Here is a 25916-nt window from a genome sequence, read left to right as displayed (position 1 = left end):
CCTAATAGCTAAGGTCTGAGACTCGTACTCTGGCCTAATAGCTAAGGTCTTAGACTTGTACTCTGGCCTAATAGCTAAGGTCTTAGACTCGTACTCTGGCCTACTGGTTAAGGTCTTAACTCTTACTCTGGCCTAATAGCTAAGGTCTTAGACTCTTATTGTGGCCTAATGGTTAAGGTCTTAACTCTTACTCTGACCTAATAGCTAAGGTCTTAGCTATTACTCTGGCATAATAGCTAAGGTCTTAGACTCGTACTCTGGCCTAATAGCTAAGGTCTTAACTCTTACTCTGGCCTACTGGTTAAGGTCTTAACTCTTACTCTGGCCTAATAGCTAAAGTCTTAGACTCGTACTCTGGCCTCATAGCTAAGGTCTTAGACTCGTACTCTGGCCTAATGGCTAAGGTCATAGACTTGTACTCTGGCCTACTGGTTAAGGTCTTAACTCTTATTCTGGCTTAATAGCTAAGGTCTTAGACTCGTACTCTGGCCTACAGGTTAAGGTCTTAACTCTTACTCTGGCCTAATAGCTAAGGTTTATGACTCGTAATCTGGCCTACTGGTTAAGGTCTTAACTCTTACTCTGGCCTAATAGCTAAGGTCTTAACTCTTACTCTGGCATAATAGCTAAGGTCTTAGACTCATACTCTGGCCTAATAGCTAAGGTCTTAGACTCATACTCTGGCCTAATGGCTAAGGTCTTAGACTTGTACTCTGGCCTACTGGTTAAGGTCTTAACTCTTATTCTGGCTTAATAGCTAAGGTCTTAGACTCGTACTCTGCCCTAATAGCTAAGGTCTTAGACTCGTACTCTGGCCTACTGGTTGAGGTCTTAACTCTTACTCTGGCCTAATAGCTAAGGTCTTAGACTCGTACTCTGGCCTAATGGTTAAGGTCTTAACTATCTCTGGCCTAATAGATAAGGTCTTAGACTCGTACTCTGGCCTAATGGTTAAGATCTTAACTCTTACTCTGGCCTAATAGCTAAGGTCTTAGACTCGTACTCTGGCCTACTGGTTAAGGTCTTAACTCTTACTCTGGCCTAATAGCTAAGGTCTTAGACTCGTACTCTGGCCTACTGGTTAAGGTCTTAACTCTTACTCTGTCCTAATAGCTAAGGTCTTAGACTCGTACTCTGGCCTAATGGTTAAGGTCTTAACTCTTACTCTGGCCTAATATCTAAGGTCTTAGACTCGTACTCTGGCCTAATGGTTAAGGTCTTAACTCTTACTCTGGCCTAATAGCTAAGGTCTTAGACTCGTACTCTGGCCTACTAATTAAGGTGTTAACTCTTACTCTGGCTTAATAGCTAAGGTCTTAGACTCGTACTCTGGCCTACATGTTAAGGTCTTAACTCTTACTCTGGCCTAATAGCTAAGGTTTATGACTCGTAATCTGCCCTACTGGTTAAGGTCTTAACTCTTACTCTGGCCTAATAGCTAAGGTCTTAACTCTTACTCTGGCATAATAGCTAAGGTCTTAGACTCATACTCTGGCCTAATAGCTAAGGTCTTAACTCTTACTCTGGCCTAATAGCTAAGGTCTTAGACTCGTACTCTGGCCTACTGGTTAAGGTCTTAACTCTTACTCTGTCCTAATAGCTAAGGTCTTAGACTCGTACTCTGGCCTAATGGTTAAGGTCTTAACTCTTACTCTGGCCTAATATCTAAGGTCTTAGACTCATACTCTGGCCTAATGGTTAAGGTCTTAACTCTTACTCTGGCCTAATAGCTAAGGTCTTAGACTTGTACTCTGGCCTACTGGTTGAGGTCTTAACTCTTATTCTGGCTTAATAGCTAAGGTCTTAGACTCGTACTCTGGCCTACAGGTTAAGGTCTTAACTCTTACTCTGGCCTAATAGCTAAGGTTTATGACTCGTAATCTGGCCTACTGGTTAAGGTCTTAACTCTTACTCTGGCCTAATAGCTAAGGTCTTAACTCTTACTCTGGCATAATAGCTAAGGTCTTAGACTCATACTCTGGCCTAATAGCTAAGGTCTTAACTCTTAATCTGGCCTACTGGTTCAGGTCTTAACTCTTACTCTGGCCTAATAGCTAAAGTCTTAGACTCGTACTCTGGCCTAATAGCTAAGGTCTTAGACTCGTACTCTGGCCTAATGGCTAAGGTCTTAGACTTGTACTCTGGCCTACTGGTTAAGGTCTTAACTCTTATTCTGGCTTAATAGCTAAGGTCTTAGACTCGTACTCTGGCCTAATAGCTAAGGTCTTAGACTCGTGCTCTGGCCTACTGGTTGAGGTCTTAACTCTTACTCTGGCCTAATAGCTAAGGTCTTAGACTCGCACTCTGGCCTAATGGTTAAAGTCTTAACTATCTCTGGCCTAATAGCTAAGGTCTTAGACTCGTACTCTGGCCTAATGGTTAAGATCTTAACTCTTACTCTGGCCTAATAGCTAAGGTCTTAGACTCGTACTCTGGCCTACTGGTTAAGGTCTTAACTCTTACTCTGGCCTAATAACTAAGGTCTTAGACTCGTACTCTGACCTACTGGTTAAGGTCTTAACTCTTACTCTGTCCTAATAGCTAAGGTCTTAGACTCGTACTCTGGCCTAATGGTTAAGGTCTTAACTCTTACTCTGGCCTAATATCTAAGGTCTTAGACTCGTACTCTGGCCTAATGGTTAAGGTCTTAACTCTTACTCTGGCCTAATAGCTAAGGTCTTAAATTTTACTCTGGCCTAAAAGCTAAGGTCTTTGACTCGTACTCTGGCCTAATGGTTAAGGTCTTAACTCTTACTCTGGCCTAATAGCTAAGGTCTTAGACTCGTACTCTGGCCTAATAGCTAAGGTCTTATACTCGTACTCTGCCCTAATGATTAAGGTCGTAACTCTTACTCTGGCCTACAGATTAAGGTCTTAACTCTTACTCTGGCCTGCTGGTTAAGGTCTTAACTCTTACTCTGGCCTAATAGCTAAGGTCTTAGACTCGTACTCCGGCCTACTGGTTAAGGTCTTAACTCTTACTCTGGCCTAATAGCTAAGGTCTTAACTCTTACTCTGGCCTAATAGCTAAGGTCTTAGACTCGTACTATGGCCTAATGGTTAAGGTCTTAACTCTTACTCTGGCCTAATAGCTAAGGTCTTAACTTTTACTCTGGCCTAATAGCTAAGGTCTTAGACTCGTAATCTGGCCTAATGGTTAAGGTCTTAACTCGTACTCTGGCCTAATAGCTAAGGTCTTAGATTCGTACTCTGGCCTAATGGTTAAGGTCTTAACACTTAATCTGGCCTACTGGTTAAGGTCTTAACACTTACTCTGACCTAATAGCTAAGGTCTTAGACTCGTACTCTGGCCTAATGGTTAAGGTCTTAACTCTTACTCTGGCCTAATAGCTAATGTCTTAGACTCGTACTCTGGCCTAATGGTTAAGGTCTTAACACTTACTGTGGCCTAATAGCTAAGGTCTTAACTCTTACTCTGGCCTAATAGCTAAGGTCTTAGACTCGTACTCTGGCCTAATGGTTAAGCTCTTAACTCTTACTCTGGCCTAATAGCTAAGGTCTTAGACTCGTACACCGGCCTACTGGTTAAGGTCTTAACTCTTACTCTGGCCTAATAGCTAAGGTCTTAACTCTTACTCTGGCCTAATAGCTAAGGTCTTAACTCTTACTCTGGCCTAATAGCTAAGGTCTTAGACTCATACTATGGCCTAATGGTTAAGGTCTTAACTCTTACTCTGGCCTACTGGTTAAGGTCTTAACTCTTACTCTGGCCTACTGGATAAGGTCTTAACTCTTACTCTGGACTAATAGCTAAGGTCTTGGACTCGTACTCTGGCCTAATGGTTAAGGTCTTAACTCTTACTCTGGCCTACTGGTTAAGGTCTTAACTATTACTCTGGCCTGCTGGTTAAGGTCTTAACTCTTACTCTGGCCTAATAGCTAAGGTCTTAGACTAGTACTATGGCCTACAGGATAAGGTCTTAACTCTTACTCTGGCCTACTGGTTAAAGTCTTAACTCTTACTCTGGCCTAATAGCTAAGGTATTAGACTCGTACTATGGCCTAATGGTTAAGGTCTTAACTCTTACTCTGGCCTAATAGCTAAGGTCTTAACTTTTACTCTGGCATAATAGCAAAGGTCTTAGACTCGTACTCTGGCCTAATGGTTAAGGACTTAAATCTTACTCTGGCCTAATAGCTAAGGTCTTAGACTCGTACTATGGCCTACAGGTTAAGGTCTTAACTCTTAGTGTAGCCTAATGGTTAAGGTCTTAACTCTTACTCTGGCCTAATAGCTAAGGTCTTAGACTCGTACTCTGGCCTAATAGCTTAGGTCTTAGACTTGTACTCTGGCCTAATAGCTAAGGTCTTAGACTCGAACTCTGGCCTACTGGTTAAGGTCGTAACTCTTACTCTGGCCTAATAGCTAAGGTCTTAGACTCGTACTCTGGCCTAATAGCTAAGGTCTTAGACTCGTACTCTGGCCTACTGGTTAAGGTCTTAACTCTTACTCTGGCCTAATAGCTAAGGTCTTAGACTCGTATTGTGGCCTAATGGTTAAGGTCTTAACTCTTACTCTGACCTAATAGCTAAGGTCTTAGCTATTACTCTGGCATAATAGCTAAGGTCTTAGACTCGTACTCTGGCCTAATAGCTAAGGTCTTAACTCTTACTCTGGCCTACTGGTTAAGGTCTTAACTCTTACTCTGGCCTAATAGCTAAAGTCTTAGACTCGTACACTGGCCTAATAGCTAAGGTCTTAGACTCGTACTCTGGCCTAATGGCTAAGGTCTTAGACTTGTACTCTGGCCTACTGGTTAAGGTCTTAACTCTTATTCTGGCTTAATAGCTAAGGTCTTAGACTCGTACTCTGGCCTACAGGTTAAGGTCTTAACTCTTACTCTGGCCTAATAGCTAAGGTTTATGACTCGTAATCTGGCCTACTGGTTAAGGTCTTAACTCTTACTCTGGCCTAATAGCTAAGGTCTTAACTCTTACTCTGGCATAATAGCTAAGGTCTTAGACTCATACTCTGGCCTAATAGCTAAGGTCTTAGACTCGTACTCTGGCCTAATGGCTAAGGTCTTAGACTCGTACTCTGGCCTACTGGTTAAGGTCTTAACTCTTATTCTGGCTTAATAGCTAAGGTCTTAGACTCGTACTCTGGCCTAATAGCTAAGGTCTTAGACTCGTACTCTGGCCTACTGGTTGAGGTCTTAACTCTTACTCTGGCCTAATAGCTAAGGTCTTAGACTCGTACTCTGGCCTAATGGTTAAGGTCTTAACTATCTCTGGCCTAATAGATAAGGTCTTAGACTCGTACTCTGGCCTAATGGTTAAGATCTTAACTCTTACTCTGGCCTAATAGCTAAGGTCTTAGACTCGTACTCTGGCCTACTGGTTAAGGTCTTAACTCTTACTCTGGCCTAATAGCTAAGGTCTTAGACTCGTACTCTGGCCTACTGGTTAAGGTCTTAACTCTTACTCTGTCCTAATAGCTAAGGTCTTAGACTCGTACTCTGGCCTAATGGTTAAGGTCTTAACTCTTACTCTGGCCTAATATCTAAGGTCTTAGACTCGTACTCTGGCCTAATGGTTAAGGTCTTAACTCTTACTCTGGCCTAATAGCTAAGGTCTTAGACTCGTACTCTGGCCTACTAATTAAGGTGTTAACTCTTACTCTGGCTTAATAGCTAAGGTCTTAGACTCGTACTCTGGCCTACATGTTAAGGTCTTAACTCTTACTCTGGCCTAATAGCTAAGGTTTATGACTCGTAATCTGGCCTACTGGTTAAGGTCTTAACTCTTACTCTGGCCTAATAGCTAAGGTCTTAACTCTTACTCTGGCATAATAGCTAAGGTCTTAGACTCATACTCTGGCCTAATAGCTAAGGTCTTAGACTCGTACTCTGGCCTAATGGCTAAGGTCTTAGACTCGTACTCTGGCCTACTGGTTGAGGTCTTAACTCTTACTTTGGCCTAATAGCTAAGGTCTTAGACTCGTACTCTGGCCTAATGGTTAAGGTCTTAACTATCTCTGGCCTAATAGATAAGGTCTTAGACTCGTACTCTGGCCTAATGGTTAAGATCTTAACTCTTACTCTGGCCTAATAGCTAAGGTCTTAGACTCGTACTCTGGCCTACTGGTTAAGGTCTTAACTCTTACTCTGGCCTAATAGCTAAGGTCTTAGACTCGTACTCTGGCCTACTGGTTAAGGTCTTAACTCTTACTCTGTCCTAATAGCTATGGTCTTAGACTCGTACTCTGGCCTAATGGTTAAGGTCTTAACTCTTACTCTGGCCTAATATCTAAGGTCTTAGACTCGTACTCTGGCCTAATGGTTAAGGTCTTAACTCTTACTCTGGCCTAATAGCTAAGGTCTTAGACTCGTACTCTGGCCTACTAATTAAGGTGTTAACTCTTACTCTGGCTTAATAGCTAAGGTCTTAGACTCGTACTCTGGCCTACATGTTAAGGTCTTAACTCTTACTCTGGCCTAATAGCTAAGGTTTATGACTCGTAATCTGGCCTACTGGTTAAGGTCTTAACTCTTACTCTGGCCTAATAGCTAAGGTCTTAACTCTTACTCTGGCATAATAGCTAAGGTCTTAGACTCATACTCTGGCCTAATAGCTAAGGTCTTAGACTTGTACTCTAGCCTAATGGCTAAGGTCTTAGACTTGTACTCTGGCCTACTGGTTAAGGTCTTAACTCTTATTCTGGCTTAATAGCTAAGGTCTTAGACTCGTACTCTGGCCTAATAGCTAAGGTCTTAGACTCGTACTCTGGCCTACTGGTTGAGGTCTTAACTCTTACTCTGGCCTAATAGCTAAGGTCTTAGACTCGTACTCTGGCCTAATGGTTAAGGTCTTAACTATCTCTGGCCTAATAGATAAGGTCTTAGACTCGTACTCTGGCCTAATGGTTAAGATCTTAACTCTTACTCTGGCCTAATAGCTAAGGTCTTAGACTCGTACTCTGGCCTACTGGTTAAGGTCTTAACTCTTACTCTGGCCTAATAGCTAAGGTCTTAGACTCGTACTCTGGCCTAATGGTTAAGGTCTTAACTCTTACTCTGGCCTAATATCTAAGGTCTTAGACTCGTACTCTGGCCTAATGGTTAAGGTCTTAACTCTTACTCTGGCCTAATAGCTAAGGTCTTAGACTCGTACTCTGGCCTACTAATTAAGGTGTTAACTCTTACTCTGGCTTAATAGCTAAGGTCTTAGACTCGTACTCTGGCCTACATGTTAAGGTCTTAACTCTTACTCTGGCCTAATAGCTAAGGTTTATGACTCGTAATCTGGCCTACTGGTTAAGGTCTTAACTCTTACTCTGGCCTAATAGCTAAGGTCTTAACTCTTACTCTGGCATAATAGCTAAGGTCTTAGACTCATACTCTGGCCTAATAGCTAAGGTCTTAACTCTTACTCTGGCCTAATAGCTAAGGTCTTAGACTCGTACTCTGGCCTACTGGTTAAGGTCTTAACTCTTACTGTGTCCTAATAGCTAAGGTCTTAGACTCGTACTCTGGCCTAATGGTTAAGGTCTTAACTCTTACTCTGGCCTAATATCTAAGGTCTTAGACTCGTACTCTAGCCTAATGGTTAAGGTCTTAACTCTTACTCTGGCCTAATAGCTAAGGTCTTAGACTTGTACTCTGGCCTACTGGTTGAGGTCTTAAGTCTTATTCTGGCTTAATAGCTAAGGTCTTAGACTCGTACTCTGGCCTACAGGTTAAGGTCTTAACTCTTACTCTGGCCTAATAGCTAAGGTTTATGACTCGTAATCTGGCCTACTGGTTAAGGTCTTAACTCTTACTCTGGCCTAATAGCTAAGGTCTTAACTCTTACTCTGGCATAATAGCTAAGGTCTTAGACTCATACTCTGGCCTAATAGCTAAGGTCTTAACTCTTAATCTGGCCTACTGGTTAAGGTCTTAACTCTTACTCTGGCCTAATAGCTGAAGTCTTAGACTTGTACTCTGGCCTAATAGCTAAGGTCTTAGACTCGTACTCTGGCCTAATGGCTAAGGTCTTAGACTTGTACTCTGGCCTACTGGTTAAGGTCTTAACTCTTATTCTGGCTTAATAGCTAAGGTCTTAGACTCGTACTCTGGCCTAATAGCTAAGGTCTTAGACTCGTACTCTGGCCTACTGGTTGAGGTCTTAACTCTTACTCTGGCCTAATAGCTAAGGTCTTAAACTCGTACTCTGGCCTAATGGTTAAGGTCTTAACTATCTCTGGCCTAATAGCTAAGGTCTTAGACTCGTACTCTGGCCTAATGGTTAAGATCTTAACTCTTACTCTGGTCTAATAGCTAAGGTCTTAGACTCGTACTCTGGCCTACTGGTTAAGGTCTTAACTCTTACTCTGGCCTAATAACTAAGGTCTTAGACTCGTACTCTGACCTACTGGTTAAGGTCTTAACTCTTACTCTGTCCTAATAGCTAAGGTCTTAGACTCGTACTCTGGCCTAATGGTTAAGGTCTTAACTCTTACTCTGGCCTAATATCTAAGGTCTTAGACTCGTACTCTGGCCTAATGGTTAAGGTCTTAACTCTTACTCTGGCCTAATAGCTAAGGTCTTAGACTCGTACTCTGGCCTACTAATTAAGGTGTTAACTCTTACTCTGGCCTAATAGCTAAGGTCTTAGACTAGTACTATGGCCTAATGGTTAAGGTCTTAACTCTTACTCTGGCTCAATAGCTAAGGTCTTAACTTTTACTCTGGCCTAATAGCTAAGGTCTTAGACTCATACTCTGGCCTAATCGTTAAGGTCTTAACTCTTAATCTGGCCTAATAGCTAAGGTCTTAGACTCATACTATGGCCTACAGGTTAAGGTCTTAACTCTTAGTCTGGCCTAATGGTTAAGGTCTTAACTCTTACTCTGGCCTAATAGCTAAGGTATTAGACTCGTACTCCGGCCTAATAGCTAAGGTCTTAGACTCGTACTCTGGCCTACTGGTTAAGGTCGTAACTCTTAGTCTGGCCTAATGGTTAAGGTCTTAACTCTTTCTCTGGCCTAATAGCTATGGTCTTAGACTCGTACTCCGGCCTAATAGCTAAGGTCTTAGACTCGTACTCTGGCCTACTGGTTAAGGTCTTAACTCTTACTCTGGCCTAATAGCTAAGGTCTTAAACTCTTACTCTGGCCTAATGGATAAGGCCTTAACTCTTACTCTGGCCTAATAGCTAAGGTCTTAGACTCGTACTCTGGCCTAATGGTTAAGGTCTTAACTCTTACTCTGGAATAATAGCTAAGGTCTTAGACTCGTACTATCACCTACAGGTTAAGCTCTTAACTCTTACTCTGGCCTAATAGCTAAGGTCTTAACTGTTACTCTGGCCTAATAGCTAAGGTCTTAGACTCGTACTCTGGCCTAATGGTTAAGGTCTTAACTCTTACTCTGGCCTAATAGCTAAGGTCTTAACTCTTACTCTGGCCTAATAGCTAAGGTCTTAGACTCGTACTATGGCCTACAGGTTAAGGTCTTAACTTTTACTCTGGCCTAATAGCTAAGGTCTTAGACTCGTACTCTGGCCTACTGGTTAAGGTCTTAACTCTTACTCTGGCCTAATAGCTAAGGTCTTAACTCTTACTCTGGCCTAATAGCTAAGGTCTTAGACTCGTACTATGGCCTAATGGTTAAGGTCTTAACCCTTACTCTGGCCTAATAGCTAAGGTCTTAACTCTTACTCTGGCCTAATAGCTAAGGTCTTAGTCTCGTACTCTGGCCTAATGGTTAAGGTTTTAACTCTTACTCTGGCCTAATAGCTAAGCTCTTAGACTCGTGCACTGGCCTAATGGTTATGGTCTTAACTCTTACTCTGGCCTAATAGCTAAGGTCTTAACTCTTACTCTGGCCTAATAGCTAAGGTCTTAGATTCGTAGTCTGGCCTTATGGTTAAGGTCTTAACTCTTACTCTGGCCTAATAGCTAAGGTCTTAACTTTTACTCTGGCCTAAAAGCTAAGGTCTTTGACTCGTACTCTGGCCTAATGGTTAAGGTCTTAACTCTTACTCTGGCCTAATAGCTAAGGGCTTGACTCTTGCTCTGGCCTAATGGTTAAGGTCTTAACTCTTACTCTGGCCTAATAGCTAAGGTCTTAGAATCGTACTCTGGCCTAATGGATAAGGTCTTAACTCTTACTCTGGCCTAATAGCTAAGGTCTTAACTCTTACTCTGGCCTAATAGCTAAGGTCTTAGACTCGTACTCTGGCCTAATGTTTAAGGTCTTAACTCTTACTCTGGCCTAATAGCTAAGGTCTTAACTCTTACTCTGGCCTAATAGCTAAGGTCTTTGACTCGTACTCTGGCCTAATGGCTAAGGTCTTAACTCTTACTCTGGCCTAATAGCTAAGGTCTTAGACTTGTTCTATCGCCTACAGGTTAAGCTCTTGGCTTTTACTCTGGCCTAATAGCTAAGGTCTTATCTATTACTCTGGCTTAATAGCTAAGGTCTTAGACTCGTACTCTGGCCTATTGGTTAAGGTCTTAACTCTTACTCTGGCCTAATAGCTAAGGTCTTAACTCTTACTCTGGCCTAATAGCTAAGGTCTTAGACTTGTACTCTGGCCTAATGGTTAAGGTCTTAACTCTTACTCTGGCCTAATATCTAAGGTCTTAGACTCGTACTCTGGCCTAATGGTTAAGGTCTTAACTCTTACTCTGGCCTAATAGCTAAGGTCTTAGACTCGTACTCTGGCCTACTAATTAAGGTGTTAACTCTTACTCTGGCTTAATAGCTAAGGTCTTAGACTCGTACTCTGGCCTACATGTTAAGGTCTTAACTCTCACTCTGGCCTAATAGCTAAGGTTTATGACTCGTAATCTGGCCTACTGGTTAAGGTCTTAACTCTTACTCTGGCCTAATAGCTAAGGTCTTAACTCTTACTCTGGCATAATAGCTAAGGTCTTAGACTCATACTCTGGCCTATAGCTAAGGTCTTAGACTCGTACTCTGGCCTCATGGCTAAGGTCTTAGACTTGTACTCTGGCCTACTGGTTAAGGTCTTAACTCTTATTCTGGCTTAATAGCTAAGGTCTTAGACTCGTACTCTGGCCTAATAGCTAAGGTCTTAGACTCGTACTCTGGCCTACTGGTTGAGGTCTTAACTCTTACTCTGGCCTAATAGCTAAGGTCTTAGACTCGTACTCTGGCCTAATGGTTAAGGTCTTAACTATCTCTGGCCTAATAGATAAGGTCTTAGACTCGTACTCTGGCCTAATGGTTAAGATCTTAACTCTTACTCTGGCCTAATAGCTAAGGTCTTAGACTCGTACTCTGGCCTACTGGTTAAGGTCTTAACTCTTACTCTGGCCTAATAGCTAAGGTCTTAGACTCGTACTCTGGCCTACTGGTTAAGGTCTTAACTCTTACTCTGTCCTAATAGCTATGGTCTTAGACTCGTACTCTGGCCTAATGGTTAAGGTCTTAACTCTTACTCTGGCCTAATATCTAAGGTCTTAGACTCGTACTCTGGCCTAATGGTTAAGGTCTTAACTCTTACTCTGGCCTAATAGCTAAGGTCCTAGACTCGTACTCTGGCCTACTAATTAAGGTGTTAACTCTTACTCTGGCTTAATAGCTAAGGTCTTAGACTCGTACTCTGGCCTACATGTTAAGGTCTTAACTCTTACTCTGGCCTAATAGCTAAGGTTTATGACTCGTAATCTGGCCTACTGGTTAAGGTCTTAACTCTTACTCTGGCCTAATAGCTAAGGTCTTAACTCTTACTCTGGCATAATAGCTAAGGTCTTAGACTCATACTCTGGCCTAATAGCTAAGGTCTTAGACTCGTACTCTGGCCTAATGGCTAAGGTCTTAGACTTGTACTCTGGCCTACTGGTTAAGGTCTTAACTCTTATTCTGTCTTAATAGCTAAGGTCTTAGACTCGTACTCTGGCCTACTGGTTGAGGTCTTAACTCTTACTCTGGCCTAATAGCTAAGGTCTTAGACTCGTACTCTGGCCTAATGGTTAAGGTCTTAACTATCTCTGGCCTAATAGATAAGGTCTTAGACTTGTACTCTGGCCTAATGGTTAAGATCTTAACTCTTACTCTGGCCTAATAGCTAAGGTCTTAGACTCGTACTCTGGCCTACTGGTTAAGGTCTTAACTCTTACTCTGGCCTAATAGCTAAGGTCTTAGACTCGTACTCTGGCCTACTGGTTAAGGTCTTAACTCTTACTCTGTCCTAATAGCTAAGGTCTTAGACTCGTACTCTGGTCTAATGGTTAAGGTCTTAACTCTTACTCTGGCCTAATATCTAAGGTCTTAGACTCGTACTCTGGCCTAATGGTTAAGGTCTTAACTCTTACTCTGGCCTAATATCTAAGGTCTTAGACTCGTACTCTGGCCTACTAATTAAGGTGTTAACTCTTACTCTGGCTTAATAGCTAAGGTCTTAGACTCGTACTCTGGCCTACATGTTAAGGTCTTAACTCTTACTCTGGCCTAATAGCTAAGGTTTATGACTCGTAATCTGGCCTACTGGTTAAGGTCTTAACTCTTACTCTGGCCTAATAGCTAAGGTCTTAACTCTTACTCTGGCATAATAGCTAAGGTCTTAGACTCATACTCTGGCCTAATAGCTAAGGTCTTAACTCTTACTCTGGCCTAATAGCTAAGGTCTTAGACTCGTACTCTGGCCTACTGGTTAAGGTCTTAACTCTTACTCTGTCCTAATAGCTAAGGTCTTAGACTCGTACTCTGGCCTAATGGTTAAGGTCTTAACTCTTACTCTGGCCTAATATCTAAGGTCTTAGACTCGTACTCTGGCCTAATGGTTAAGGTCTTAACTCTTACTCTGGCCTAATAGCTAAGGTCTTAGACTTGTACTCTGGCCTACTGGTTGAGGTCTTAACTCTTATTCTGGCTTAATAGCTAAGGTCTTAGACTCGTACTCTGGCCTACAGGTTAAGGTCTTAACTCTTACTCTGGCCTAATAGCTAAGGTTTATGACTCGTAATCTGGCCTACTGGTTAAGGTCTTAACTCTTACTCTGGCCTAATAGCTAAGGTCTTAACTCTTACTCTGGCATAATAGCTAAGGTCTTAGACTCATACTCTGGCCTAATAGCTAAGGTCTTAACTCTTAATCTGGCCTACTGGTTAAGGTCTTAACTCTTACTCTGGCCTAATAGCTAAAGTCTTAGACTCGTACTCTGGCCTAATAGCTAAGGTCTTAGACTCGTACTCTGGCCTAATGGCTAAGGTCTTAGACTTGTACTCTGGCCTACTGGTTAAGGTCTTAACTCTTATTCTGGCTTAATAGCTAAGGTCTTAGACTTGTACTCTGGCCTAATAGCTAAGGTCTTAGACTCGTACTCTGGCCTACTGGTTGAGGTCTTAACTCTTACTCTGGCCTAATAGCTAAGGTCTTAGACTCGTACTCTGGCCTAATGGTTAAGGTCTTAACTATCTCTGGCCTAATAGCTAAGGTCTTAGACTCGTACTCTGGCCTAATGGTTAAGATCTTAACTCTTACTCTGGCCTAATAGCTAAGGTCTTAGACTCGTACTCTGGCCTACTGGTTAAGGTCTTAACTCTTACTCTGGCCTAATAGCTAAGGTCTTAGACTCGTACTCTGACCTACTGGTTAAGGTCTTAACTCTTACTCTGTCCTAATAGCTAAGGTCTTAGACTCGTACTCTGGCCTAATGGTTAAGGTCTTAACTCTTACTCTGGCCTAATATCTAAGGTCTTAGACTCGTACCCTGGCCTAATGGTTAAGGTCTTAACTCTTACTCTGGCCTAATAGCTAAGGTCTTAGACTCGTACTCTGGCCTACTAATTAAGGTGTTAACTCTTACTCTGGCCTAATAGCTAAGGTCTTAGACTAGTACTATGGCCTAATGGTTAAGGTCTTAACTCTTACTCTGGCTCAATAGCTAAGGTCTTAACTTTTACTCTGGCCTAATAGCTAAGGTCTTAGACTCATACTCTGGCCTAATGGTTAAGGTCTTAACTCTTACTCTGGCCTAATAGCTAAGGTCTTAGACTCGTACTATGGCCTACAGGTTAAGGTCTTAACTCTTAGTCTGGCCTAATGGTTAAGGTCTTAACTCTTACTCTGGCCTAATAGCTAAGGTATTAGACTCGTACTCCGGCCTAATAGCTAAGGTCTTAGACTCGTACTCTGGCCTACTGGTTAAGGTCGTAACTCTTAGTCTGGCCTAATGGTTAAGGTCTTAACTCTTACTCTGGCCTAATAGCTATGGTCTTAGACTCGTACTCCGGCCTAATAGCTACGGTCTTAGACTCGTACTCTGGCCTACTGGTTAAGGTCTTAACTCTTACTCTGGCCTAATAGCTAAGGTCTTAAACTCTTACTCTGGCCTAATGGATAAGGCCTTAACTCTTACTCTGGCCTAATAGCTAAGGTCTTAGACTCGTACTCTGGCCTAATGGTTAAGGTCTTAACTCTTACTCTGGAATATTAGCTAAGGTCTTAGACTCGTACTATCACCTACAGGTTAAGCTCTTAACTCTTACTCTGGCCTAATAGCTAAGGTCTTAACTGTTATTCTGGCCTAATAGCTAAGGTCTTAGACTCGTACTCTGGCCTAATGGTTAAGGTCTTAACTCTTACTCTGGCCTAATAGCTAAGGTCTTAACTCTTACTCTGGCCTAATAGCTAAGGTCTTAGACTCGTACTATGGCCTACAGGTTAAGGTCTTAACTTTTACTCTGGCCTAATAGCTAATGTCTTAGACTCGTACTCTGGCCTACTGGTTAAGGTCTTAACTCTTACTCTGGCCTAATAGCTAAGGTCTTAACTCTTACTCTGGCCTAATAGCTAAGGTCTTAGACTCGTACTATGGCCTAATGGTTAAGGTCTTAACCCTTACTCTGGCCTAATAGCTAAGGTCTTAACTCTTACTCTGGCCTAATAGCTAAGGTCTTAGTCTCGTACTCTGGCCTAATGGTTAAGGTTTTAACTCTTACTCTGGCCTAATAGCTAAGCTCTTAGACTCGTGCACTGGCCTAATGGTTATGGTCTTAACTCTTACTCTGGCCTAATAGCTAAGGTCTTAACTCTTACTCTGGCCTAATAGCTAAGGTCTTAGATTCGTAGTCTGGCCTTATGGTTAAGGTCTTAACTCTTACTCTGGCCTAATAGCTAAGGTCTTAACTTTTACTCTGGCCTAAAAGCTAAGGTCTTTGACTCGTACTCTGGCCTAATGGTTAAGGTCTTAACTCTTACTCTGGCCTAATAGCTAAGGGCTTGACTCTTGCTCTGGCCTAATGGTTAAGGTCTTAACTCTTACTCTGGCCTAATAGCTAAGGTCTTAGAATCGTACTCTGGCCTAATGGATAAGGTCTTAACTCTTACTCTGGCCTAATAGCTAAGGTCTTAACTCTTACTCTGGCCTAATAGCTAAGGTCTTAGACTCGTACTCTGGCCTAATGTTTAAGGTCTTAACTCTTACTCTGGCCTAATAGCTAAGGTCTTAACTCTTACTCTGGCCTAATAGCTAAGGTCTTTGACTCGTACTCTGGCCTAATGGCTAAGGTCTTAACTCTTACTCTGGCCTAATAGCTAAGGTCTTAGACTTGTACTATCGCCTACAGGTTAAGCTCTTGGCTTTTACTCTGGCCTAATAGCTAAGGTCTTATCTATTACTCTGGCTTAATAGCTAAGGTCTTAGACTCATACTCTGGCCTATTGGTTAAGGTCTTAACTCTTACTCTGGCCTAATAGCTAAGGTCTTAACTCTTACTCTGGCCTAATAGCTAAGGTCTTAGACTTGTACTATGGCCTACAGGTTAGGGTCTTGACTCTTACTCTGGCCAAATAGCTAAGGTCTTAGACTCGTACTCTGGCCTACTGGTTAAGGTCTTAACTCTTACTCTAGCCTAATAGCTAAGGTCTTAACTCTTACGCTGTCCTAATAGCTAAGGTCTTAGATTCGTACTCTGGCCTAATGGTTAAGGTCTTAAATCTTACTCTGGCCTAATAGCTAAGGTCTTAGACTCGTACTATGGCCTACAGGTTAAGGTCTTAACTCTTAGTTTGGCCTAGTGGTTAAGGTCTTAACTATTACTCTGGCCTAATAGCTAAGGTCTTAGACTCGTACTCTGGCCTAATAGCTAAGGTCTTAGACTCGTACTCTGGCCTACTGGTTAAGGTCGTAACGCTTACTCTGCCCTAATAGCTAAGGTCTTAGACTCGTACTCTGGCCTAATAGCTAAGGTCTTAGACTCGTACTCTGGCCTACTGGTTAAGGTCTTAACTCTTACTCTGGCCTAATAGCTAAGGTCTTAGACTCGTACTCTGGCCTAAAGGTTAAGGTCTCAACTCTTACTCTGGCCTAATAGTTAAGGTCTTAGACTCGTATTGTGGCCTAATGGTTAAGGTCTTAACTCTTACTCTGGCCTAATAGCTAAGGTCTTAACTCTTACTCTGGCCTAATAGCTAAGGTCTTAGACTTGTACTATGGCCTACAGGTTAAGGTCTTAACTCTTACTCTGGCCTAATAGCTAAGGTTTATGACTCGTAATCTGGCCTACTGGTTAGGGTCTTAACTCTTACTCTGGCCTAATAGCTAAGGTCTTAACTCTTACTCTGGCCTAATAGCTAAGGTCTTAGACTCGTACTATGGCCTAATGGTTAAGGTCTTAACTCTTAGTCTGGCCTAATAGCTAAGGTCTTAACTCATACTCTGGCATAATAGCTAAGGTCTTACACTCGTACTCTGGCCTAATAGTTAAGGTCTTAACTCTTACTCTGGCCTAATAGCTAAGGTCTTAGATTCGTAGTCTGGCCTTATGGTTAAGGTCTTAACTCTTACTCTGGCCTAATAGCTAAGGTCTTAGACTCGTACTCTGGCCTAATGGCTAAGGTCTTAGACTTGTACTCTAGCCTACTGGTTAAGGTCTTAACTCTTATTCTGGCTTAATAGCTAAGGTCTTAGACTTGTACTATGGCCTACAGGTTAGGGTCTTCACTCTTACTCTGGCCTAATAGCTAAGGTCTTAGACTCGTACTCTGGCCTACTGGTTAAGGTCTTAACTCTTACTCTAGCCTAATAGCTAAGGTCTTAGATTCGTACTCTGGCCTAATGGTTAAGGTCTTAAATCTTACTCTGGCCTACTGGTTAAGGTCTTAACTCTTACTCTGGCCTAATAGCTAAGGTCTTAGACTCGTACTCTGGCCTAATGGTTAAGTTCTTAACTCTTACTCTGCCTAATAGCTAAGGTCTTAGAATCGTACTCTGGCCTAATGGTTATGGTCTTAACTCTTACTCTGGCCTAATAGCTAAGGTCTTAACTTTTACTCTGGCCTAAAAGCTAAGGTCTTTGACTCGTACTCTGGCCTAATGGTTAAGGTCTTAACTCTTACTCTGGCCTAATAGCTAAGGTGTTAGACTCGTACTCTGGCCTAATAGCTAAGGTCTTATACTTGTACTCTGGCCTAATGGTTAAGGTCTTAACTCTTACTCTGGCCTGCTGGTTAAGGTCTTAACTCTTACTCTGGCCTGCTGGTTAAGATCTTAACTCTTACTCTGGCCTAATAGCTAAGATCTTAGACTCGTACTCCGGCCTACTGGTTAAGGTCTTAACTCTTACTCTGGCCTAATAGCTAAGGTCTTAACTCTTACTCTGGCCTAATAGCTAAGGTCTTAGACTTGTACTATGGCCTAATGGTTAAGGTCTTAACTCTTACTCTGGCCTAATAGCTAAGGTCTTAACTTTTACTCTGCCCTAATAGCTAAGGTCTTAGACTCGTAATCTGGCCTAATGGTTAAGATCTTAACTCTTACTCTGGCCTAATAGCTAAGGTCTTAGACTCGTACTCTGGCCTACTGGTTAAGGTCTTAACTCTTACTCTGGCCTAATAACTAAGGTCTTAGACTCGTACTCTGACCTACTGGTTAAGGTCTTAACTCTTACTCTGGCCTAATATCTAAGGTCTTAGACTCGTACTCTGGCCTAATGGTTAAGGTCTTAACTCTTACTCTGGCCTAATAGCTAAGGTCTTAGACTCGTACTCTGGCCTACTAATTAAGGTGTTAACTCTTACTCTGGCTTAATAGCTAAGGTCTTAGACTCGTACTCTGGCCTACATGTTAAGGTCTTAACTCTTACTCTGGCCTAATAGCTAAGGTTTATGACTCGTAATCTGGCCTACTGGTTAAGGTCTTAACTCTTACTCTGGCCTAATAGCTAAGGTCTTAACTCTTACTCTGGCATAATAGCTAAGGTCTTAGACTCATACTCTGGCCTAATAGCTAAGGTCTTAGACTCGTACTCTGGCCTAATGGCTAAGGTCTTAGACTTGTACTCTGGCCTACTGGTTAAGGTCTTAACTCTTATTCTGGCTTAATAGCTAAGGTCTTAGACTCGTACTCTGGCCTAATAGCTAAGGTCTTAGACTCGTACTCTGGCCTACTGGTTGAGGTCTTAACTCTTACTCTGGCCTAATAGCTAAGGTCTTAGACTCGTACTCTGGCCTAATGGTTAAGGTCTTAACTATCTCTGGCCTAATAGATAAGGTCTTAGACTCGTACTCTGGCCTAATGGTTAAGATCATAACTCTTACTCTGGCCTAATAGCTAAGGTCTTAGACTCGTACTCTGGCCTACTGGTTAAGGTCTTAACTCTTACTCTGGCCTAATAGCTAAGGTCTTAGACTCGTACTCTGGCCTACTGGTTAAGGTCTTAACTCTTACTCTGTCCTAATAGCTATGGTCTTAGACTCGTACTCTGGCCTAATGGTTAAGGTCTTAACTCTTACTCTGGCCTAATATCTAAGGTCTTAGACTCGTACTCTGGCCTAATGGTTAAGGTCTTAACTCTTACTCTGGCCTAATAGCTAAGGTCTTAGACTCGTACTCTGGCCTACTAATTAAGGTGTTAACTCTTACTCTGGCTTAATAGCTAAGGTCTTAGACTCGTACTCTGGCCTACATGTTAAGGTCTTAACTCTTACTCTGGCCTAATAGCTAAGGTTTATGACTCGTAATCTGGCCTACTGGTTAAGGTCTTAACTCTTACTCTGGCCTAATAGCTAAGGTCTTAACTCTTACTCTGGCATAATAGCTAAGGTCTTAGACTCATACTCTGGCCTAATAGCTAAGGTCTTAGACTCGTACTCTGGCCTAATGGCTAAGGTCTTAGACTTGTACTCTGGCCTACTGGTTAAGGTCTTAACTCTTATTCTGTCTTAATAGCTAAGGTCTTAGACTCGTACTCTGGCCTACTGGTTGAGGTCTTAACTCTTACTCTGGCCTAATAGCTAAGGTCTTAGACTCGTACTCTGGCCTAATGGTTAAGGTCTTAACTATCTCTGGCCTAATAGATAAGGTCTTAGACTCGTACTCTGGCCTAATGGTTAAGATCTTAACTCTTACTCTGGCCTAATAGCTAAGGTCTTAGACTCGTACTCTGGCCTACTGGTTAAGGTCTTAACTCTTACTCTGGCCTAATAGCTAAGGTCTTAGACTCGTACTCTGGCCTACTGGTTAAGGTCTTAACTCTTACTCTGTCCTAATAGCTAAGGTCTTAGACTCGTACTCTGGCCTAATGGTTAAGGTCTTAACTCTTACTCTGGCCTAATAGCTAAGGTCTTTGACTCGTACTCTGGCCTAATGGCTAAGGTCTTAACTCTTACTCTGGCCTAATAGCTAAGGTCTTAGACTTGTACTATCGCCTACAGGTTAAGCTCTTGGCTTTTACTCTGGCCTAATAGCTAAGGTCTTATCTATTACTCTGGCTTAATAGCTAAGGTCTTAGACTCATACTCTGGCCTATTGGTTAAGGTCTTAACTCTTACTCTGGCCTAATAGCTAAGGTCTTAACTCTTACTCTGGCCTAATAGCTAAGGTCTTAGACTTGTACTATGGCCTACAGGTTAGGGTCTTGACTCTTACTCTGGCCAAATAGCTAAGGTCTTAGACTCGTACTCTGGCCTACTGGTTAAGGTCTTAACTCTTACTCTAGCCTAATAGCTAAGGTCTTAACTCTTACGCTGTCCTAATAGCTAAGGTCTTAGATTCGTACTCTGGCCTAATGGTTAAGGTCTTAAATCTTACTCTGGCCTAATAGCTAAGGTCTTAGACTCGTACTATGGCCTACAGGTTAAGGTCTTAACTCTTAGTTTGGCCTAGTGGTTAAGGTCTTAACTATTACTCTGGCCTAATAGCTAAGGTCTTAGACTCGTACTCTGGCCTAATAGCTAAGGTCTTAGACTCGTACTCTGGCCTACTGGTTAAGGTCGTAACGCTTACTCTGCCCTAATAGCTAAGGTCTTAGACTCGTACTCTGGCCTAATAGCTAAGGTCTTAGACTCGTACTCTGGCCTACTGGTTAAGGTCTTAACTCTTACTCTGGCCTAATAGCTAAGGTCTTAGACTCGTACTCTGGCCTAAAGGTTAAGGTCTCAACTCTTACTCTGGCCTAATAGTTAAGGTCTTAGACTCGTATTGTGGCCTAATGGTTAAGGTCTTAACTCTTACTCTGGCCTAATAGCTAAGGTCTTAACTCTTACTCTGGCCTAATAGCTAAGGTCTTAGACTTGTACTATGGCCTACAGGTTAAGGTCTTAACTCTTACTCTGGCCTAATAGCTAAGGTTTATGACTCGTAATCTGGCCTACTGGTTAGGGTCTTAACTCTTACTCTGGCCTAATAGCTAAGGTCTTAACTCTTACTCTGGCCTAATAGCTAAGGTCTTAGACTCGTACTATGGCCTAATGGTTAAGGTCTTAACTCTTAGTCTGGCCTAATAGCTAAGGTCTTAACTCATACTCTGGCATAATAGCTAAGGTCTTACACTCGTACTCTGGCCTAATAGTTAAGGTCTTAACTCTTACTCTGGCCTAATAGCTAAGGTCTTAGATTCGTAGTCTGGCCTTATGGTTAAGGTCTTAACTCTTACTCTGGCCTAATAGCTAAGGTCTTAGACTCGTACTCTGGCCTAATGGCTAAGGTCTTAGACTTGTACTCTAGCCTACTGGTTAAGGTCTTAACTCTTATTCTGGCTTAATAGCTAAGGTCTTAGACTTGTACTATGGCCTACAGGTTAGGGTCTTCACTCTTACTCTGGCCTAATAGCTAAGGTCTTAGACTCGTACTCTGGCCTACTGGTTAAGGTCTTAACTCTTACTCTAGCCTAATAGCTAAGGTCTTAGATTCGTACTCTGGCCTAATGGTTAAGGTCTTAAATCTTACTCTGGCCTACTGGTTAAGGTCTTAACTCTTACTCTGGCCTAATAGCTAAGGTCTTAGACTCGTACTCTGGCCTAATGGTTAAGTTCTTAACTCTTACTCTGCCTAATAGCTAAGGTCTTAGAATCGTACTCTGGCCTAATGGTTATGGTCTTAACTCTTACTCTGGCCTAATAGCTAAGGTCTTAACTTTTACTCTGGCCTAAAAGCTAAGGTCTTTGACTCGTACTCTGGCCTAATGGTTAAGGTCTTAACTCTTACTCTGGCCTAATAGCTAAGGTGTTAGACTCGTACTCTGGCCTAATAGCTAAGGTCTTATACTTGTACTCTGGCCTAATGGTTAAGGTCTTAACTCTTACTCTGGCCTGCTGGTTAAGGTCTTAACTCTTACTCTGGCCTGCTGGTTAAGATCTTAACTCTTACTCTGGCCTAATAGCTAAGATCTTAGACTCGTACTCCGGCCTACTGGTTAAGGTCTTAACTCTTACTCTGGCCTAATAGCTAAGGTCTTAACTCTTACTCTGGCCTAATAGCTAAGGTCTTAGACTCGTACTATGGCCTAATGGTTAAGGTCTTAACTCTTACTCTGGCCTAATAGCTAAGGTCTTAACTTTTACTCTGCCCTAATAGCTAAGGTCTTAGACTCGTAATCTGGCCTAATGGTTAAGATCTTAACTCTTACTCTGGCCTAATAGCTAAGGTCTTAGACTCGTACTCTGGCCTACTGGTTAAGGTCTTAACTCTTACTCTGGCCTAATAACTAAGGTCTTAGACTCGTACTCTGACCTACTGGTTAAGGTCTTAACTCTTACTCTGGCCTAATATCTAAGGTCTTAGACTCGTACTCTGGCCTAATGGTTAAGGTCTTAACTCTTACTCTGGCCTAATAGCTAAGGTCTTAGACTCGTACTCTGGCCTACTAATTAAGGTGTTAACTCTTACTCTGGCTTAATAGCTAAGGTCTTAGACTCGTACTCTGGCCTACATGTTAAGGTCTTAACTCTTACTCTGGCCTAATAGCTAAGGTTTATGACTCGTAATCTGGCCTACTGGTTAAGGTCTTAACTCTTACTCTGGCCTAATAGCTAAGGTCTTAACTCTTACTCTGGCATAATAGCTAAGGTCTTAGACTCATACTCTGGCCTAATAGCTAAGGTCTTAGACTCGTACTCTGGCCTAATGGCTAAGGTCTTAGACTTGTACTCTGGCCTACTGGTTAAGGTCTTAACTCTTATTCTGGCTTAATAGCTAAGGTCTTAGACTCGTACTCTGGCCTAATAGCTAAGGTCTTAGACTCGTACTCTGGCCTACTGGTTGAGGTCTTAACTCTTACTCTGGCCTAATAGCTAAGGTCTTAGACTCGTACTCTGGCCTAATGGTTAAGGTCTTAACTATCTCTGGCCTAATAGATAAGGTCTTAGACTCGTACTCTGGCCTAATGGTTAAGATCATAACTCTTACTCTGGCCTAATAGCTAAGGTCTTAGACTCGTACTCTGGCCTACTGGTTAAGGTCTTAACTCTTACTCTGGCCTAATAGCTAAGGTCTTAGACTCGTACTCTGGCCTACTGGTTAAGGTCTTAACTCTTACTCTGTCCTAATAGCTATGGTCTTAGACTCGTACTCTGGCCTAATGGTTAAGGTCTTAACTCTTACTCTGGCCTAATATCTAAGGTCTTAGACTCGTACTCTGGCCTAATGGTTAAGGTCTTAACTCTTACTCTGGCCTAATAGCTAAGGTCTTAGACTCGTACTCTGGCCTACTAATTAAGGTGTTAACTCTTACTCTGGCTTAATAGCTAAGGTCTTAGACTCGTACTCTGGCCTACATGTTAAGGTCTTAACTCTTACTCTGGCCTAATAGCTAAGGTTTATGACTCGTAATCTGGCCTACTGGTTAAGGTCTTAACTCTTACTCTGGCCTAATAGCTAAGGTCTTAACTCTTACTCTGGCATAATAGCTAAGGTCTTAGACTCATACTCTGGCCTAATAGCTAAGGTCTTAGACTCGTACTCTGGCCTAATGGCTAAGGTCTTAGACTTGTACTCTGGCCTACTGGTTAAGGTCTTAACTCTTATTCTGTCTTAATAGCTAAGGTCTTAGACTCGTACTCTGGCCTACTGGTTGAGGTCTTAACTCTTACTCTGGCCTAATAGCTAAGGTCTTAGACTCGTACTCTGGCCTAATGGTTAAGGTCTTAACTATCTCTGGCCTAATAGATAAGGTCTTAGACTCGTACTCTGGCCTAATGGTTAAGATCTTAACTCTTACTCTGGCCTAATAGCTAAGGTCTTAGACTCGTACTCTGGCCTACTGGTTAAGGTCTTAACTCTTACTCTGGCCTAATAGCTAAGGTCTTAGACTCGTACTCTGGCCTACTGGTTAAGGTCTTAACTCTTACTCTGTCCTAATAGCTAAGGTCTTAGACTCGTACTCTGGCCTAATGGTTAAGGTCTTAACTCTTACTCTGGCCTAATATCTAAGGTCTTAGACTCGTACTCTGGCCTAATGGTTAAGGTCTTAACTCTTACTCTGGCCTAATATCTAAGGTCTTAGACTCGTACTCTGGCCTACTAATTAAGGTGTTAACTCTTACTCTGGCTTAATAGCTAAGGTCTTAGACTCGTACTCTGGCCTACATGTTAAGGTCTTAACTCTTACTCTGGCCTAATAGCTAAGGTTTATGACTCGTAATCTGGCCTACTGGTTAAGGTCTTAACTCTTACTCTGGCCTAATAGCTAAGGTCTTAACTCTTACTCTGGCATAATAGCTAAGGTCTTAGACTCATACTCTGGCCTAATAGCTAAGGTCTTAACTCTTACTCTGGCCTAATAGCTAAGGTCTTAGACTCGTACTCTGGCCTACTGGTTAAGGTCTTAACTCTTACTCTGTCCTAATAGCTAAGGTCTTAGACTCGTACTCTGGCCTAATGGTTAAGGTCTTAATTCTTACTCTGGCCTAATATCTAAGGTCTTAGACTCGTACTCTGGCCTAATGGTTAAGGTCTTAACTCTTACTCTGGCCTAATAGCTAAGGTCTTAGACTTGTACTCTGGCCTACTGGTTGAGGTCTTAACTCTTATTCTGGCTTAATAGCTAAGGTCTTAGACTCGTACTCTGGCCTACAGGTTAAGGTCTTAACTCTTACTCTGGCCTAATAGCTAAGGTTTATGACTCGTAATCTGGCCTACTGGTTAAGGTCTTAACTCTTACTCTGGACTAATAGCTAAGGTCTTAACTCTTACTCTGGCATAATAGCTAAGGTCTTAGACTCATACTCTGGCCTAATAGCTAAGGTCTTAACTCTTAATCTGGCCTACTGGTTAAGGTCTTAACTCTTACTCTGGCCTAATAGCTAAAGTCTTAGACTCGTACTCTGGCCTAATAGCTAAGGTCTTAGACTCGTACTCTGGCCTAATGGCTAAGGTCTTAGACTTGTACTCTGGCCTACTGGTTAAGGTCTTAACTCTTATTCTGGCTTAATAGCTAAGGTCTTAGACTTGTACTCTGGCCTAATAGCTAAGGTCTTAGACTCGTACTCTGGCCTACTGGTTGAGGTCTTAACTCTTACTCTGGCCTAATAGCTAAGGTCTTAGACTCGTACTCTGGCCTAATGGTTAAGGTCTTAACTATCTCTGGCCTAATAGCTAAGGTCTTAGACTCGTACTCTGGCCTAATGGTTAAGATCTTAACTCTTACTCTGGCCTAATAGCTAAGGTCTTAGACTCGTACTCTGGCCTACTGGTTAAGGTCTTAACTCTTACTCTGGCCTAATAGCTAAGGTCTTAGACTCGTACTCTGACCTACTGGTTAAGGTCTTAACTCTTACTCTGTCCTAATAGCTAAGGTCTTAGACTCGTACTCTGGCCTAATGGTTAAGGTCTTAACTCTTACTCTGGCCTAATATCTAAGGTCTTAGACTCATACTCTGGCCTAATGGTTAAGGTCTTAACTCTTACTCTGGCCTAATAGCTAAGGTCTTAGACTCGTACTCTGGCCTACTAATTAAGGTGTTAACTCTTACTCTGGCCTAATAGCTAAGGTCTTAGACTAGTACTATGGCCTAATGGTTAAGGTCTTAACTCTTACTCTGGCTCAATAGCTAAGGTCTTAACTTTTACTCTGGCCTAATAGCTAAGGTCTTAGACTCATACTCTGGCCTAATGGTTAAGGTCTTAACTCTTACTCTGGCCTAATAGCTAAGGTCTTAGACTCGTACTATGGCCTACAGGTTAAGGTCTTAACTCTTAGTCTGGCCTAATGGTTAAGGTCTTAACTCTTACTCTGGCCTAATAGCTAAGGTATTAGACTCGTACTCCGGCCTAATAGCTAAGGTCTTAGACTCGTACTCTGGCCTACTGGTTAAGGTCGTAACTCTTAGTCTGGCCTAATGGTTAAGGTCTTAACTCTTACTCTGGCCTAATAGCTATGGTCTTAGACTCGTACTCCGGCCTAATAGCTAAGGTCTTAGACTCGTACTCTGGCCTACTGGTTAAGGTCTTAACTCTTACTCTGGCCTAATAGCTAAGGTCTTAAACTCTTACTCTGGCCTAATGGATAAGGCCTTAACTCTTACTCTGGCCTAATAGCTAAGGTCTTAGACTCGTACTCTGGCCTAATGGTTAAGGTCTTAACTCTTACTCTGGAATATTAGCTAAGGTCTTAGACTCGTACTATCACCTACAGGTTAAGCTCTTAACTCTTACTCTGGCCTAATAGCTAAGGTCTTAACTGTTACTCTGGCCTAATAGCTAAGGTCTTAGACTCGTACTCT

The sequence above is a fragment of the Triturus cristatus genome, chromosome 12 (genome assembly GCF_964204655.1).
Source record: "Triturus cristatus chromosome 12, aTriCri1.1, whole genome shotgun sequence".
Taxonomy (NCBI): domain Eukaryota; kingdom Metazoa; phylum Chordata; class Amphibia; order Caudata; family Salamandridae; genus Triturus; species Triturus cristatus.
The sequence above is the reverse complement of the archived record's forward strand: the minus strand, read 5'-3'. Positions refer to the sequence as shown.